At 47.0% G+C, this 17,101-nt stretch overlaps 1 long non-coding RNA gene across 1 annotated transcript in view; it reads right to left on the bottom strand.

The window, feature by feature from the left end:
* LOC134943379 (uncharacterized) overlaps positions 1-16,841 on the bottom strand; it is a 34,416-nt gene extending 17,575 nt beyond the window's left edge. Inside the window, exon 1 of the long non-coding RNA XR_010181503.1 lies at positions 16,748-16,841. This is a non-coding gene — a long non-coding RNA (uncharacterized LOC134943379). The remainder of the gene's footprint in view (positions 1-16,747) is intronic.
* Positions 16,842-17,101: the final 260 nt, after the last annotated feature.

The raw sequence follows: 17,101 nt of genomic DNA, 5'->3' as shown, positions 1-17,101 counted from the left end.
CCAGGGAAAAGGACAACCAAAAATCCACGAATCAGTTACTCCTATCCAGCACCGCTGGATACCAGAGTGGATTTGTGGGAGCGGAATCCTCCGCAAAAGCTCCGAAACACAATATAACCAAATAATAAATAGTAAGCGGTCAAGCCGCAACACACGGCTACGCCGCGACTCACGAACACCACAGGATGTTAAAGGTGCTCGGTCAGGACTCAAGGAAAAGATGACAACTTCCGAGTATTGGACCACTGAGGACAGGAACGACCGGATAGACAGGACTGGAAAACTCTCTGCAACAGACACAGCAAACAGGAAGCTATTACCGGCGTCTGTGAGAAGTCCAGAGAGTGCTTTTAACTGGGAGCTCTCCAATCAGGAGCCAGACAGGGTAATTAACAATCATGCCGTGCAGCTGCATGCTGCACGGCCAGGATACCAATGAGGTGATTAATCTAGACCCAGCAACGGGGAACGCGGTCCGACAGTGGCGTCCCCGTTGCTAGGGTCTGAGCGGCTCCGTGCGCCCGGCGTCTAGCGTTGCTAGGGAGCCGGCGGCTGTCCGCATGCGGCGTCCCTAGTTGCTAGGCGCCGGGCCGCACTGACGGGCGGACCTTCGGCGCCTAACAGTACCCCCCCCTTGAGGAGGGGTCAAGGAACCCCTAAGGCCAGGTTTCTGAGGAAATTCTCGAAAAAATGCCTTTTTGAGCCTCGGGGCATGGAGATCCTCATCCAGGACCCAAGACCTTTCTTCTGGACCATAACCTCTCCAATGTACCAAAAAATAAAGCCGACCCCGGGACAACTTGGAATCGAGAACCTTCTCCACCAAGAACTCCTGCTGACCCTGTACATCTATTGGTGATATCCCCTGAGAGATCTTCCGAGGAAATCTACTGGAAGAAACGTATGGTTTCAACAGGGAGCAATGGAAAGTATTTCCGATCCGGAGAGTTCTTGGTAAACGTAACCGGAAAGCAACTGGATTGATTTTTTTTATAATATGAAATGGTCCAATAAATTTAGGGCCCAATCTGGCTGAGGTTTGTCGAAGTCTAATGTTGCGAGTCGACAACCACACCCTATCTCCAACTTTAAAAGTGCACGGCCGCCGGAGCCTGTCAGAAAAATTTTTCTCCCGAAATGCCGCTTTTCTGAGAGCAAGGTGCACTTTTCTCCAAATGAGTCTCAGATGAGCGGTCAAGGTCAGTGAGGAGACAGAGGAATGTTGAAAAAAGGAATTAGCTCTGGGGTGAAAACCAAAAACTGTAAAAAATGGAGACACATTGGTGGAGGAATGACAGGCATTGTTGTAAGCAAACTCCGCCAACGGAAGAAACTCGGACCAGTCATTTTGGAGTTTGGCCGAGTACAAACGCAAATATTGTTTTAATGATTGATTAACTCGCTCAGTCTGCCCGTTGGATTGGGGATGGTAGCCAGACGTTAAAGACAATTTCATCTTTAAAGAGGCACAAAAAGACTTCCAAAATTGTGCAATGAATTGTGGACCCCGATCAGAAACAATATCAGTGGGTAACCCATGGAGTCTGAAAACATGGCAGAGGAACAAAACTGCCAATCCCTGGGCAGATGGCAATCGGGGAAGAGCAATGAAATGGGCCATCTTGCTCAAACGGTCAACTACCACCCATATGACTCGGCATCCGGCTGACAGAGGGAGGTCCACCACAAAATCCATGGAAATATGAGACCATGGCCTGAGAGGAACATTCAAGGGCATAAGTTGACCGATAGGCAAGGAACGGGGAACTTTATGCTGTGCACAGACCTGACACGAAAAAACAAACTCCTTAATGTCTTTGGAAAGACCAGGCCACCATACTGAGCGGGAGACTAATTCCAAAGTCTTAGCGATCCCCGGATGCCCGGCAACTTTGCTATCATGAAACTCCGTCAAAACAGTTGCTCTCAAAAACTCAGGGACATAAAGATGACCAGCAGGAGTATTTCCAGGAGCTTGATGTTGAAGCTGCTTTAACTGGGTAAATAAATCTTGTGTGAGGCCTGCCCGAATGACTGAAGACGGAAGTATGGGAGTAACAGGACTGTTATCATGAACTGGAAGAAAACTGCGTGACAGGGCATCCGCCTTGGCATTCTTGGAACCTGGCCTGAAGGTGATAATAAACTTGAAACGAGTAAAAAATAAAGCCCAACGAGCTTGCCGGGCATTCAGCCGTTTAGCTGATTCAATGTACTGAAGATTTTTGTGATCAGTCAAAACTGAAATGGTATGTGTTGCTCCCTCAAGCCAATGCCTCCACTCCTCGAAAGCCCATTTAATAGCCAGTAATTCCCGGTTACCAACATCGTAGTTGGATTCAGCAGATGAGAATTTCCTGGACATAAAGGCACAAGGATGTAATTCTAGAGAATCCGGATCCTTCTGAGATAGGATAGCCCCTACTCCAACCTCCGAGGCATCAACCTCAACAATGAAAGGCAATTCTGGGTTGGGATGTCTGAGGACCGGGGCTGAGACAAAGGCTTGTTTCAAGGCCTGAAAAGATAACTCAGCTTCACGTGACCAGTTGGTTGGATCCGCTCCCTTCTTAGTCAGTGCCACAATGGGAGCAACTAGGTCGGAAAAAGAGTGAATAAATCTTCTATAATAATTCGCAAACCCTAAAAAGCGCTGAATTGCTTTTAAGTTGGTGGGTTGCGCCCAACTAAGGATGGCTTGGAGCTTCTTCGGTTCCATACAGAATCCCCGAGGGGAAATAATGTACCCTAAAAAGGATACCTCCGTGACATGAAATTCACACTTCTCCAGCTTGGCATATAGGTGATTTTCACGTAATTTTTTTAGAACCTGACGCACCTGGGTAACGTGTTGTTCAATAGAGTCAGAATATATCAAGATATCGTCTAAATAGACTACTACGAATCTTCCAAGAAAATCACGGAGCACATCGTTAATGAGATCCTGGAAAACTGCCGGAGCGTTAGACAGGCCGAATGGCATAACCAGATACTCATAGTGACCCGACTGAGTACTGAATGCCGTTTTCCACTCATCCCCTGACTTGATTCGGATGAGGTTATATGCTCCTCTCAGGTCAATCTTAGAAAAAATCACAGCCGAACGTAGCTGATCAAAGAGGACAGAAATCAGCGGCAAAGGGTAAGTATTTTTTACTGAGATTTTATTCAAGGCTCTAAAGTCAATGCAAGGTCTGAGTGATCCATCCTTCTTCTCCACAAAGAAGAAGCCTGCACTTAAAGGGGATTTAGACGGCCTGATAAATCCTTTCCCTAGGCTTTCTTTAACATATTCATTCATAGCCACAGTTTCTGGTCCGGACAATGCATATAACCTTCCCTTAGGCAAAGTGGCACCAGGAATTAGCTCAATAGCACAATCATAAGGCCGATGGGGAGGCAGAATGTCCGCATTGCCCTTGGAAAATACATCAACAAAATCCTGGTATTCCACAGGAATGGGTGCGGGAATGACAGCAGCTATTCTGATGGGAAGCGTAATACATTCTTTATTACAGATGGTACCCCACTGTGAGATCTCCCCCGACTGCCAATCAATGATGGGATTATGAAAGGCCAGCCAAGGGTGACCCAGAACCACTGGAACTGCTGGGCAATGGGTAAGGAAAAATTAAATTTTTTCGGAATGAAGAGCTCCTACCGAAAATAGTACAGGAGGTGTACAGAGAGAAATAACCACATTGGACAAGGGACTCCCATCTAAACCATGCATGGTGATACACCTACCCAAGGCTAACTGAGGAATACCTAAGGCCTTGGCCCACGTTAAGTCCATAAAGTTCCCTGCAGCTCCACTGTCAACAAAAGCCGACACCGAGGAAGAGAGGCTGCCAAAGGAAACTTTAGCTGGGACTAACAGTGAATTATTTGAGGAGATAAGCTGCAGACCAAAGTGAACCCCCTCACAATTCACTTGGTCGAGGCGTTTCCCGACTTGTTCGGACAATTACGGGCAAAATGTCCCTTACTCCCACAATACAAACAAAGACCAGAATTTTGCCTTCTGGTTCTTTCTTCAGGAGACAGCTTGGAGAGACCTATCTGCATGGGCTCCTCTATGTCCACAGGAATGGAAAAAACACCAGGAGTAGACCCGACAGATGCTCCTTTTTCAGCCCTCCGCTCTCTGAGACGACGATCAATCTTAATAGAAAGCTCCATGAGTTTATCAAGAGTCTCAGGAGCGGGATACTGAAGGAGACTGTCTTTTATAGACTCAGATAAGCCGAGGCGAAACTGACTGCGCAGGGCTGGGTCATTCCATCCACAGTCGTTCGACCAACGGCGAAACTCCGTACAATAAATCTCTGCGGGATTCTTACCCTGTCTGAGAGCACGCAAATGACTCTCGGCGGATGCCTCTCTATCAGGGTCATCATACAATAGCCCTAAAGACCCCAGAAAGGCGTCTACAGACAACAATGCCGGATCGTCAGTTCTTAAACCAAAAGCCCAGGTCTGGGGATCCCCCTGAAGTAAAGAAATAATAATTCCGACCCGCTGAGATTCCGTACCTGAGGAGACTGGTCTTAAACGAAAATAAAGTTTACAAGACTCTTTAAAATTAAAAAACTGCTTTCTATCCCCAGAAAAACGGTCAGGCAAATGCATTTTTGGTTCAGGAACGACCCTCGGGGAAGTCCGTAACAGATCTTCCTGTGACCTCACCCGAAGGGATAGATCCTGAACCATCTGAGTAAGTTCTTGAATCTGACTAACTAGAAGCTGGCCAGGATTTGGCCCTACACCAGTGGGATTCATGAGGCCGACAAATCTTCCAAACTGAAATAAGGGAAAAAATCAAACCCTGTTTAATTTTAAATTTTAGTCTGGCCGGTAATAATGTTATGATACCAGTACGTCTGACCAGAGGTGATCTTATGACGGAGGTCAGAGTACTGGAATGGAATGCTGGTTACGGGAGCAGGAAAGCCTAGTAACCCCTGGCGCCCTAACTCCGTTGTCTCGCCCGTGTTATCAGAAATACCCTGCGAGACTATGGTTGCTTGAGCCCATGGCAGCCGCGTTTGAAGGGCGGATTATGTCTGCCCAACTCCGATGCCCCCTCAGGTCTTAATGGGAGACAAAGGGAAATCCGAGACAGGGTGATAACAAGGGGCCCTCTGACTAAGCAACCAGGCCAGGGGCTACAAGCTAACTAACTTAAACCAGAAGTATGTGCGGACAAACCGCCAGGGAAAAGGACAACCAAAAATCCACGAATCCGTTACTCCTATCCAGCACTGCTGGATACCAGAGTGGATTTGTGGGAGCGGAATCCTCCGCAAAAGCTCAGAAACACAATATAACCAAATAATAAATAGTAAGCGGTCAAGCCGCAACACACGGCTACGCCGCGACTCACGAACACCACAGGATGTTAAAGGTGCTCGGTCAGGACTCCAGGAAAAGATGACAACTTCCGAGTATTGGACCACTGAGGACAGGAACGACCGGATAGACAGGACTGGAAAACTCTCTGCAACAGACACAGCAAACAGGAAGCTATTACCGGCGTCTGTGAGAAGTCCAAAGAGTGCTTTTAACTGGGAGCTCTCCAATCAGGAGCCAGACAGGGTAATTAACAATCATGCCGTGCAGCTGCATGCTGCACGGCCAGGATACCAATGAGGTGATTAATCTAGACCCAGCAACGGGGAACGCGGTCCGACAGTGGCGTCCCCGTTGCTAGGGTCTGAGCGGCTCCGTGCGCCCGGCGTCTAGCGTTGCTAGGGAGCCGGCGGCTGTCCGCATGCGGCGTCCCTAGTTGCTAGGCGCCGGGCCGCACTGACGGGCGGACCCTCGGCGCCTAACACATTGTTTACCTGAGGTGCCTTTTAGTTGTGCCTATTAAAATATGGAGAACAAAAATGTTGAGGTTCCAAAATTAGGGAAAGATCAAGATCCACTTCCACCTCGTGCTGAAGCTGCTGCCACTAGTCATGGCCGAGACGATGAAATGCCAGCAACGTCGTCTGCCAAGGCCGATGCCCAATGTCATAGTACAGAGCATGTCAAATCCAAAACACCAAATATCAGTAAAAAAAGGACTCCAAAACCTAAAATAAAATTGTCGGAGGAGAAGCGTAAACTTGCCAATATGCCATTTACCACACGGAGTGGCAAGGAACGGCTGAGGCCCTGGCCTATGTTCATGGCTAGTGGTTCAGCTTCACATGAGGATGGAAGCACTCAGCCTCTCGCTAGAAAACTGAAAAGACTCAAGCTGGCAAAAGCACCGCAAAGAACTGTGCGTTCTTCGAAATCCCAAATCCACAAGGAGAGTCCAATTGTGTCGGTTGCGATGCCTGACCTTCCCAACACTGGACGTGAAGAGCATGCGCCTTCCACCATTTGCACGCCCCCTGCAAGTGCTGGAAGGAGCACCCGCAGTCCAGTTCCTGATAGTCAGATTGAAGATGTCAGTGTTGAAGTACACCAGGATGAGGAGGATATGGGTGTTGCTGGCGCTGGGGAGGAAATTGACCAGGAGGATTCTGATGGTGAGGTGGTTTGTTTAAGTCAGGCACCCGGGGAGACACCTGTTGTCCGTGGGAGGAATATGGCCACTGACATGCCTGGTGAAAATACCAAAAAAATCAGCTCTTCGGTGTGGAAGTATTTCAACAGAAATGCGGACAACAGGTGTCAAGCCGTGTGTTGCCTTTGTCAAGCTGTAATAAGTAGGGGTAAGGACGTTAACCACCTCGGAACATCCTCCCTTATACGTCACCTGCAGCGCATTCATAATAAGTCAGTGACAAGTTCAAAAACTTTGGGTGACAGCGGAAGCAGTCCACTGACCAGTAAATCCCTTCCTCTTGTAACCAAGCTCACGCAAACCACCCCACCAACTCCCTCAGTGTCAATTTTCTCCTTCCCCAGGAATGCCAATAGTCCTGCAGGCCATGTCACTGGCAATTCTGACGATTCCTCTCCTGCCTGGGATTCCTCCGATGCATCCTTGCGTGTAACGCCTACTGCTGCTGGCGCTGCTGTTGTTGCTGCTGGGAGTCGATGGTCATCCCAGAGGGGAAGTCGTAAGACCACTTTTACTACTTCCACCAAGCAATTGACTGTCCAACAGTCCTTTGCGAGGAAGATGAAATATCACAGCAGTCATCCTACTGCAAAGCGGATAACTGAGGCCTTGGCATCCTGGGTGGTGAGAAACGTGGTTCCGGTATCCATCATTACTGCAGAGCCAACTAGAGACTTGTTGGAGGTACTGTGTCCCCGGTACCAAATACCATCTAGGTTCCATTTCTCTAGGCAGGCGATACCGAAAATGTACACAGACCTCAGAAAAAGAGTCACCAGTGTCCTAAAAAATGCAGCTGTACCCAATGTCCACTTAACCACGGACATGTGGACAAGTGGAGCAGGGCAGGGTCAGGACTATATGACTGTGACAGCCCACTGGGTAGATGTATGGACTCCCGCCGCAAGAACAGCAGCGGCGGCACCAGTAGCAGCATCTCGCAAACGCCAACTCTTTCCTAGGCAGGCTACGCTTTGTATCACCGGTTTCCAGAATACGCACACAGCTGAAAACCTCTTACGGCAACTGAGGAAGATCATCGCGGAATGGCTTACCCCAATTGGACTCTCCTGTGGATTTGTGGCATCGGACAACGCCAGCAATATTGTGTGTGCATTAAATATGGGCAAATTCCAGCACGTCCCATGTTTTGCACATACCTTGAATTTGGTGGTGCAGAATTATTTAAAAAACGACAGGGGCGTGCAAGAGATGCTGTCGGTGGCCAGAAGAATTGCGGGACACTTTCGGCGTACAGGCACCACGTACAGAAGACTGGAGCACCACCAAAAACTACTGAACCTGCCCTGCCATCATCTGAAGCAAGAAGTGGTAACGAGGTGGAATTCAACCCTCTATATGCTTCAGAGGTTGGAGGAGCAGCAAAAGGCCATTCAAGCCTATACAATTGAGCACGATATAGGAGGTGGAATGCACCTGTCTCAAGCGCAGTGGAGAATGATTTCAACGTTGTGCAAGGTTCTGATGCCCTTTGAACTTGCCACACGTGAAGTCAGTTCAGACACTGCCAGCCTGAGTCAGGTCATTCCCCTCATCAGGCTTTTGCAGAAGAAGCTGGAGACATTGAAGGAGGAGCTAACACGGAGCGATTCCGCTAGGCATGTGGGACTTGTGGATGGAGCCCTTAATTCGCTTAACAAGGATTCACGGGTGGTCAATCTGTTGAAATCAGAGCACTACATTTTGGCCACCGTGCTCGATCCTAGATTTAAAGCCTACCTTGGATCTCTCTTTCCGGCAGACACAAGTCTGCTGGGGTTCAAAGACCTGCTGGTGAGAAAATTGTCAAGTCAAGCGGAACGCGACCTGTCAACATCTCCTCCTTCACATTCTCCCGCAACTGGGGGTGCGAGGAAAAGGCTCAGAATTCCGAGCCCACCCGCTGGCGGTGATGCAGGGCAGTCTGGAGCGACTGCTGATGCTGACATCTGGTCCGGACTGAAGGACCTGACAACGATTACGGACATGTCGTCTACTGTCACTGCATATGATTCTCTCAACATTGAAAGAATGGTGGAGGATTATATGAGTGACCGCATCCAAGTAGGCACGTCACACAGTCCGTACTTATACTGGCAGGAAAAAGAGGCAATTTGGAGGCCCTTGCACAAACTGGCTTTATTCTACCTAAGTTGCCCTCCCACAAGTGTGTACTCCGAAAGAGTGCTTAGTGCCGCCGCTCACCTTGTCAGCAATCGGCGTACGAGGTTACATCCAGAAAATGTGGAGAAGATGATGTTCATTAAAATGAATTATAATCAATTCCTCCGTGGAGACATTGACCAGCAGCAATTGCCTCCACAAAGTACACAGGGAGCTGAGATGGTGGATTCCAGTGGGGACGAATTGATAATCTGTGAGGAGGGGGATGTACACGGTGATATATCGGAGGATAATGATGAGGTGGACATCTTGCCTCTGTAGAGCCAGTTTGTGCAAGGAGAGATTAATTGCTTCTTTTTTGGTGGGGGTCCAAACCAACCCGTCATTTCAGTCACAGTCGTGTGGCAGACCCTGTCACTGAAATGATGGGTTGGTTAAAGTGTGCATGTCCTGTTTATACAACATAAGGGTGGGTGGGAGGGCCCAAGGACAATTCCATCTTGCACCTCTTTTTTCTTTCATTTTTATTTGCGTCATGTGCTGTTTGGGGAGGGTTTTTTGGAAGGGACATCCTGCGTGACACTGCAGTGCCACTCCTAGATGGGCCCGATGTTTGTGTCGGCCACTAGGGTCGCTTATCTTACTCACACAGCTACCTCATTGCGCCTCTTTTTTTCTTTGCATCATGTGCTGTTTGGGGATGGTTTTTTGGAAGGGACATCCTGCGTGACACTGCAGTGCCACTCCTAGATGGGCCCGGTGTTTGTGTCGGCCACTAGGGTCGCTTATCTTACTCACACAGCTACCTCATTGCGCCTCTTTTTTTCTTTGCGTCATGTGCTGTTTGGGGAGGGTTTTTTGGAAGGGACATCCTGCGTGACACTGCAGTGCCACTCCTAGATGGGCCCGGTGTTTGTGTCGGCCACTAGGGTCGCTTATCTTACTCACACAGCTACCTCATTGCGCCTCTTTTTTTCTTTGCGTCATGTGCTGTTTGGGGAGGGTTTTTTGGAAGGGACATCCTGCGTGACACTGCAGTGCCACTCCTAGATGGGCCCGGTGTTTGTGTCGGCCACTAGGGTCGCTTATCTTACTCACACAGCTACCTCATTGCGCCTCTTTTTTTCTTTGCGTCATGTGCTGTTTGGGGAGGGTTTTTTGGAAGGGACATCCTGCGTGACACTGCAGTGCCACTCCTAGATGGGCCCGGTGTTTGTGTCGGCCACTAGGGTCGCTTATCTTACTCACACAGCTACCTCATTGCGCCTCTTTTTTTCTTTGCGTCATGTGCTGTTTGGGGAGGGTTTTTTGGAAGGGACATCCTGCGTGACACTGCAGTGACACTCCTAGATGGGCCCGGTGTTTGTGTCGGCCACTAGGGTCGCTTATCTTACTCACACAGCTACCTCATTGCGCCTCTTTTTTTCTTTGCGTCATGTGCTGTTTGGGGAGGGTTTTTTGGAAGGGACATCCTGCGTGACACTGCAGTGACACTCCTAGATGGGCCCGGTGTTTGTGTCGGCCACTAGGGTCGCTTATCTTACTCACACAGCTACCTCATTGCGCCTCTTTTTTTCTTTGCGTCATGTGCTGTTTGGGGAGGGTTTTTTGGAAGGGACATCCTGCGTGACACTGCAGTGACACTCCTAGATGGGCCCGGTGTTTGTGTCGGCCACTAGGGTCGCTTATCTTACTCACACAGCTACCTCATTGCGCCTCTTTTTTTCTTTGCGTCATGTGCTGTTTGGGGAGGGTTTTTTGGAAGGGACATCCTGCGTGACACTGCAGTGACACTCCTAGATGGGCCCGGTGTTTGTGTCGGCCACTAGGGTCGCTTATCTTACTCACACAGCTACCTCATTGCGCCTCTTTTTTTCTTTGCGTCATGTGCTGTTTGGGGAGGGTTTTTTGGAAGGGACATCCTGCGTGACACTGCAGTGACACTCCTAGATGGGCCCGGTGTTTGTGTCGGCCACTAGGGTCGCTTATCTTACTCACACAGCTACCTCATTGCGCCTCTTTTTTTCTTTGCGTCATGTGCTGTTTGGGGAGGGTTTTTTGGAAGGGACATCCTGCGTGACACTGCAGTGACACTCCTAGATGGGCCCGGTGTTTGTGTCGGCCACTAGGGTCGCTTAGCTTAGTCATCCAGCGACCTAGGTGCAAATTTTAGGACTAAAAATAATATTGTGAGGTGTGAGGTATTCAGAATAGACTGAAAATGAGTGTAAATTATGGTTTTTGAGGTTAATAATACTTTGGGATCAAAATGACCCCCAAATTCTATGATTTAAGCTGTTTTTTAGTGTTTTTTGAAAAAAACACCCGAATCCAAAACACACCCGAATCCGACAAAAAAAATTCGGTGAGGTTTTGCCAAAACGCGGTCGAACCCAAAACACGGCCGCGGAACCGAACCCAAAACCAAAACACAAAACCCGAAAAATTTCCGGCGCTCATCTCTAAAATTCTATGATTTAAGCTGTTTGAGGGTTTTTTGTAAAAAAAAAAAAAAACCGAATCCAAAACACACCCGAATCCGACAAAAAATTTTCAGGGAGGTTTTGCCAAAACGCGTCCGAATCCAAAAGACAGCAGCGGAACCGAATCCAAAACCTAAACACAAAACCCGAAAAATTTCCGGTGCACATCACTAGTATATAGTAGTACAGTACAGTAGGCCATTGCTGTATCTTGCAGCTCCATGTCACTTCTAGTATCCTGAACAGTGCTCAGTATCACTGGTCAGTGTCATGTCAGAACAAAATGTTTTGGAGGTTGTGGAGGTGTCTTCCTCAGAGGAGTCTGTACCAGGTACTCAGGATTGCCTGGAGTGGTTTCATCCCATTAGGATGGAGACAGAATGGCTGGATAGCCTAGGAAATAAGATTCCTCAGAGTTCATTAGGGCATACTCTATTAAGTTGCTGGAAAAAAGCTATGAAGAATGCTCTAGATATGGATCAGTCCATTTCATCTAGGACCCCCTCAGCTCCTGATACACAGGTCTTGCAGGCCAACGCGGACATTGATGCAGACACAGGGATCGACACAGAAGTTAGAGGGGGGCACTATGATAGATTGGAATATAAAATTCAGCAATGTATCAGTGCCATTAGGGATATGTTAGAAATACCAATACAAATAGAGGAAAATTCTTGTATGCTAACTGCAAAATCATTAGTGACATTCCCGGTTTCGGAAGAGTTGAATACCCTATTTGAAAGATCCTGGTTAAACCCAGAAGAGGTTTTTCACATCCCCAATAAAGTACTTAAGACATATCCCTTTCCTGAGGAGGATAGAAGGAGATGGGAGATTCCTCCCATAATGGACATTTCGGTGTCCAGGCCATATGGGGTAATTACATTACCTGTACCAGGCTCGGCCTCGTTAAAGGAGCCGACTGACCGCAAGATAGAGACAACTCTAAAATCCATTTACACGGCTACTGGAGCTGCCTCTTAGGCCCACCATTGCATGCACTTGGGTAGCTAGGGCTATGTTAAAATTGTCAGACAATTTAATAGAAGACCTTGATACAATCCATAGGGACGATGTTGTCTTGATTCTAGGTCACAAAGGATTCGGTTAAATTCATAGTGAAAGCCATGAGGGACATTGGGCTGATGAATTCTAGAGCATTCTCCATGGCAGTAGCAGCTCGCAGAGGTCTCTGGATCCGCCAATGGTACGCAGACGCCGAATCCAAGAGGTACCTCCCCTTCGCAGGCGAGACACCGCTTGGGGACACTCTGAATACAAATCCTTCCACAGCACCACCTGTGAGAAGACGTAACTCTGCTTCTCTGATGCAGCCCCCTTGGGCTGCCAGATCGAAAAAATTTGGGAGGGCCTACTTCTGCACGAATCTAGGCCATAGAAAGAGCAGAAAGTCTGCACCCTCTACAGGTGCACGGTTTCAGAGGTTGGATTCTACTCCCTTAGCGTCCTCAGCGTGATGCGGAAGGACTCCCATGTGGTTGTCCACTGGGGGGGGGGGGGATCTCATCTACATCACTACAGGAGAGCCTTAGTGATTACAATTATATCCCGGGTAATAAAAATTATTACCCAGGGTTACAAACTGGATTCAGGAGTTTCCCCCTGGCTGTTTGTTTAATCAGCCCTGCCAATTGTTAGGACAGTGGGTTTGTCCCTGTCATATAAAAAAAAACTTTTTTTTTTTTTTTTTAAAGTGCCATCATGTCTGACACTTCCGTATATGTCCAGTGGTACTGCCATTTGATATAATTCCTGACATTACTGCCATTTAATTCGTGCTTTTGTGATTTTCTTCCAGTGACTTGGACCAATAATACCATTGATTAGAAGGAATAATTCCTGTGATACTGGCTTTTCATTCTAGTGATTTTGTCATTTTCTTCCAGTGATTTGGACCAATAATACCATTGATTAGAACAAATAATTCCTGTGATATTGAGGTGTTTGTGTCGCTTAGCTTAGCCATCCAGCGACCTTGGTGCACCTCTGTTTTTCTTTGCATCATGTGCTGTTTGGGGCCAATTTTATTAAGTGCCATCCTGTCTACCACTGCAGTGCCACTCCTAGATGGGCCAGGTGTTTGTGCCACCCTCTTGGGTCGCTTAGCTTACAACCTCTGTGCAAATTTTAGGACCAAAAATAATATTGTGAGGTATTCAGAATAGACTGGAAATGAGTGGAAATTATGGTTATTGAGGTTAATACTATAAGATCAAAATTACCCCCAAATTCTCTGATTTAAGCTGTTTGAGGGGTTTTTGGAAAAAAAACACCCGAATCCAAAACACACCCGAATCTGAAAAAACTTTAAGGGAGGTTTTGCCAAAACGCGTCCGAATCCAAAACATGCCCGTGGAACTGAATCCAAAACCCGAAAAATTTCCGGTGCACATCTCTAGTATCAAACAATAGGCATTCTGTGGAGAAATTAGTGATTTCTCCAGCAGGGTCTAGTGATTGTCTTGTCAGTTTATCAGGCTCAGCTTTTCCTTGCTTGTAAAAAAAAATAATCATAATGCCATCAGATGCTTTCTGATGTCCCATTGCTGAATGCATATTGAAAAGCAATATATACAGGTTTCACATATTTTTTCCCCATTATTTTGTACTTGTTTTTTCCCTATTTGTGAACCTGAAATCTTGGCTTTCAGATCCATTGCGGACGCATTACTCGGCTAGCCAGCAGATGAGAAACGTTCAGCTCACTAGTGATGCTTCCCTGCTAGATTGCAGCCACAAGTAAATTTTTTAATGCTGCAATATTCACCAGTAAAAAAAAGAAATAATTACTAATTACATATATTTATAAATCCCCACAGTTTAAAGGAGGAAAGAGTTGAGATTCGCACATGATTCAAGTACACGCAGTTGTCACCAGACCGGTGTCTGACAGCTTTGCACTTCACCTCACAGAAGGCTAACACCTCCAGTAGAATCACCTGCCATGACTGGGTGATGTACAGTATGTCATGTCCCATGGAGTGACTTTTACCCTAGGGCACTAGTATGACCCAGCTGTCACACTTGTCTACATCTTGGGCGTAGTAATTCTAGGAAGCTCTATAAATACCAAACACTGTGCAATGACAACACCATGCAGTGCTGGCTTGAGAATTCCAAACTGAATAGTCTCCTAAAGCTATTAAACAGGCGACGTTGCTAATTGGACCCTGGAGGACTGGCAAGACGTGGGGTGGTCCAATGAGTCACAGTTGGAGTTGTTCCGGGCTGATGGTAGGGTTCGGGTGAGGCATGTGACTCCATGATGCAATGGACCCCATTTGTCTACAAGGAAAAGTGCCAGAAGTCATGGGATAGGTGCCCAGTAAAATGTAGGAACCCCTCTGGATAGACGGCATAGGTCAACATCTCTCCAAAGGTCTCCCCTCCACTTGTGGAATCGATGCAACGTCGAGTTGCTGCACTTCACTGGGCTATAGGGGGGATACTAGGCATTTATCCCATGGCGTTTGGCACTTCAGTGTATAGGGGGCCATAATATTTATTACCCTAATGGGGCAGTGTATTTATTACATATATCATGGGGCCAATTTAATGAAGACTTTAAGACTTATACATTTCTTGGAATGCATTTAATTTAATGCTGTATGGAGAGTTAAAGGAATAATTGACCTTTGTAACAAAGGATTCTTGTAAATCAGTGGCGGATTCTAGAAATCTGGCAGTTTGGTCATTTGAGACCTATTGCCGGCAGGTTTCAGTCCAACCGCCAAATAACCGAACAGTTAGGCTCACCATACTACCCCTTTAAACTGGGACACTCATGAATTATACAGGTTCTGTAGCTGGCTTAATTCAAGCCTGCTTTTAATCAGCCACAGAACCTGTGCCCTGGTTTAAAGGGATAGTATGGTAAGCCTACGAAAAGTAAATCCATTGGTTTGGAGACAAAAACCACCAACGATAGCTGGCAGGTCGAAAGGGCTGCCAAACCCAATGTTTGGTAAATTGAAAAAAAAAAAAAAAAAAGACTGTACTAACACACATAAGAGATCAATTAAATGAAAAGATGCAGCACAATAATCAATAAGTGTTACACAGACAAAATATCAGTAGACAACACAATAGTCAATTAACTCATTTATTAATCCACTAATCTGACCTCTCCCTGCAACCAGAGCCAGATTATCATGCCATGGGGCCCTAAGCAAGTTACAGTACTGATTCGGGTCCCCTCCACCTTTAATCCACCTTTACGGATATTAACCCTATTGGCTGTGGCCTGTCGGTACATCCACTAGACATTCGATCCCACCCGCTGAAATCCAGGTCCACTTGCCTCTATCTCTATGCAATTTTTTATAAAAATAAATAAAAAAAAGTCAAGTCACCCGGTTACAACTAAAAATGTATGTAGTAATTTGTGTTACCTGAAACAATTACACAATTCAGTCTCTGTATCTCCCTCTGTCTGTTCCTCCTGTCTCTGCTTCCAGCAGCGCCTTTATTTGTGCCCCCTTCTACCGCTCTACCCTATTTTCTGCACTACCCTTTCTTTATTTCACCCACTCTAGTCTCTCCTTACCCTCACCGATTCCCCACTGCCTTTTGTGCAGCAGCTATTAGCTCTTCAGTATCCCCTTCCCCAGTCAGTGGTGGGTCAGCTAGCGTATCCAGGGTCTCCCACCACCTGCTTTCCACTACTCAGTGAGTGCATGAGTACAGGTGCCTTGCTCACCCCCTCCGCACCGGTCAGCCTGCATCTCAGACACCAGCACCACTTCGGTAGCGCTTCCATTCTGACGCCTGCAACCAGTTTTCCTTCCACCCCCTGATGTGATCAGCGCCCGAAGCTCCAACTTCTCCCACTCACTCATACTACCGCTCCTCCTAGAGGATTGCACAGTCACTGCTGCCCACTGCACCACCTATGTCAGACCAACTAAGCCTAATGTTACATTAAAAAAAAGAAAGTGTTTTCAACACCTTACACCCGGCAGTCGGGCCCCCTAGGACCCACTGGGCCCTAGGCGGCCACCTGGTCTTTCCTGCAACCTATAATTCATGCAACCTCTATTAATCATAGGCCATTTTTTCATATACATTTTTCAAACACAGCCTGTAACATGGCAGTTAGGAGCCGATTGGTTTGTACTTTAGCTCTCTCCACTATATCATTCTCCAAGGCTTAGTACATCTCCCTTATAAACTGTAGAGGGGACTCAGCAAAGAAACGGTCTTAAAAAAAAAAACCCCACACAAGAATTTGTTATAGATCAATTTTTAAGTACATAGAGTTTATGGAATGTGCTTCTTCCAGCTGGAGCATGTCAGTCCCCAAAAGTGATCTGGAGTCACAGATTATACATTTATTGATTAATGTGGGACCAGGTTTTATAAGACATACTGAATGTTTATTCCATATAATGCGGCTAATCTCTCCGTATTGTCTAGGAGACCCTCATTGTCCAGTATAACACTGGTCACAAACACTATTTTATTTTGGGAACCTTGACATTTTTTTAAGACATTTTCAGCGTGATGTGAATATAATAAGCCTGTTCATTATAGAGAAGGACGGGTTTCATGTACATACCTGCTCCGGCTGGCTGAAGCTGGAATCTCTGGGACTATTGCAGGGTGCAGCTAAACCACAGTGCTTCCCTGCTCAGCTGACCGAAAAATAAAAACAGAGCACTGCCTAGGTTGAAACTATAAATCTTCCCTACCTGAAAGCACACACCCTAACCACAAACTGATTGGCTGACCAAACTATACAAAATTAACCCTATAGTTCCCTGCATTCCTCCACACTCTTCACTGCCTAGGTCAGGCATTCCCAACCTTGGTCCGCAGGGCACACTAACAGTGCAGGTTTTAGTGATGTCCAGGCTTCAGCAAAGATGGTTAAATCTAATTAACTGAGGTACTGTACTAATTAAGTCACCTG

Source organism: Pseudophryne corroboree, chromosome 7 (assembly GCF_028390025.1).
Source record: "Pseudophryne corroboree isolate aPseCor3 chromosome 7, aPseCor3.hap2, whole genome shotgun sequence".
Lineage (NCBI taxonomy): Eukaryota > Metazoa > Chordata > Amphibia > Anura > Myobatrachidae > Pseudophryne > Pseudophryne corroboree.
Note: the sequence above shows the minus strand (reverse complement) of the source record. Positions and strands in the feature narration are given on the sequence as shown.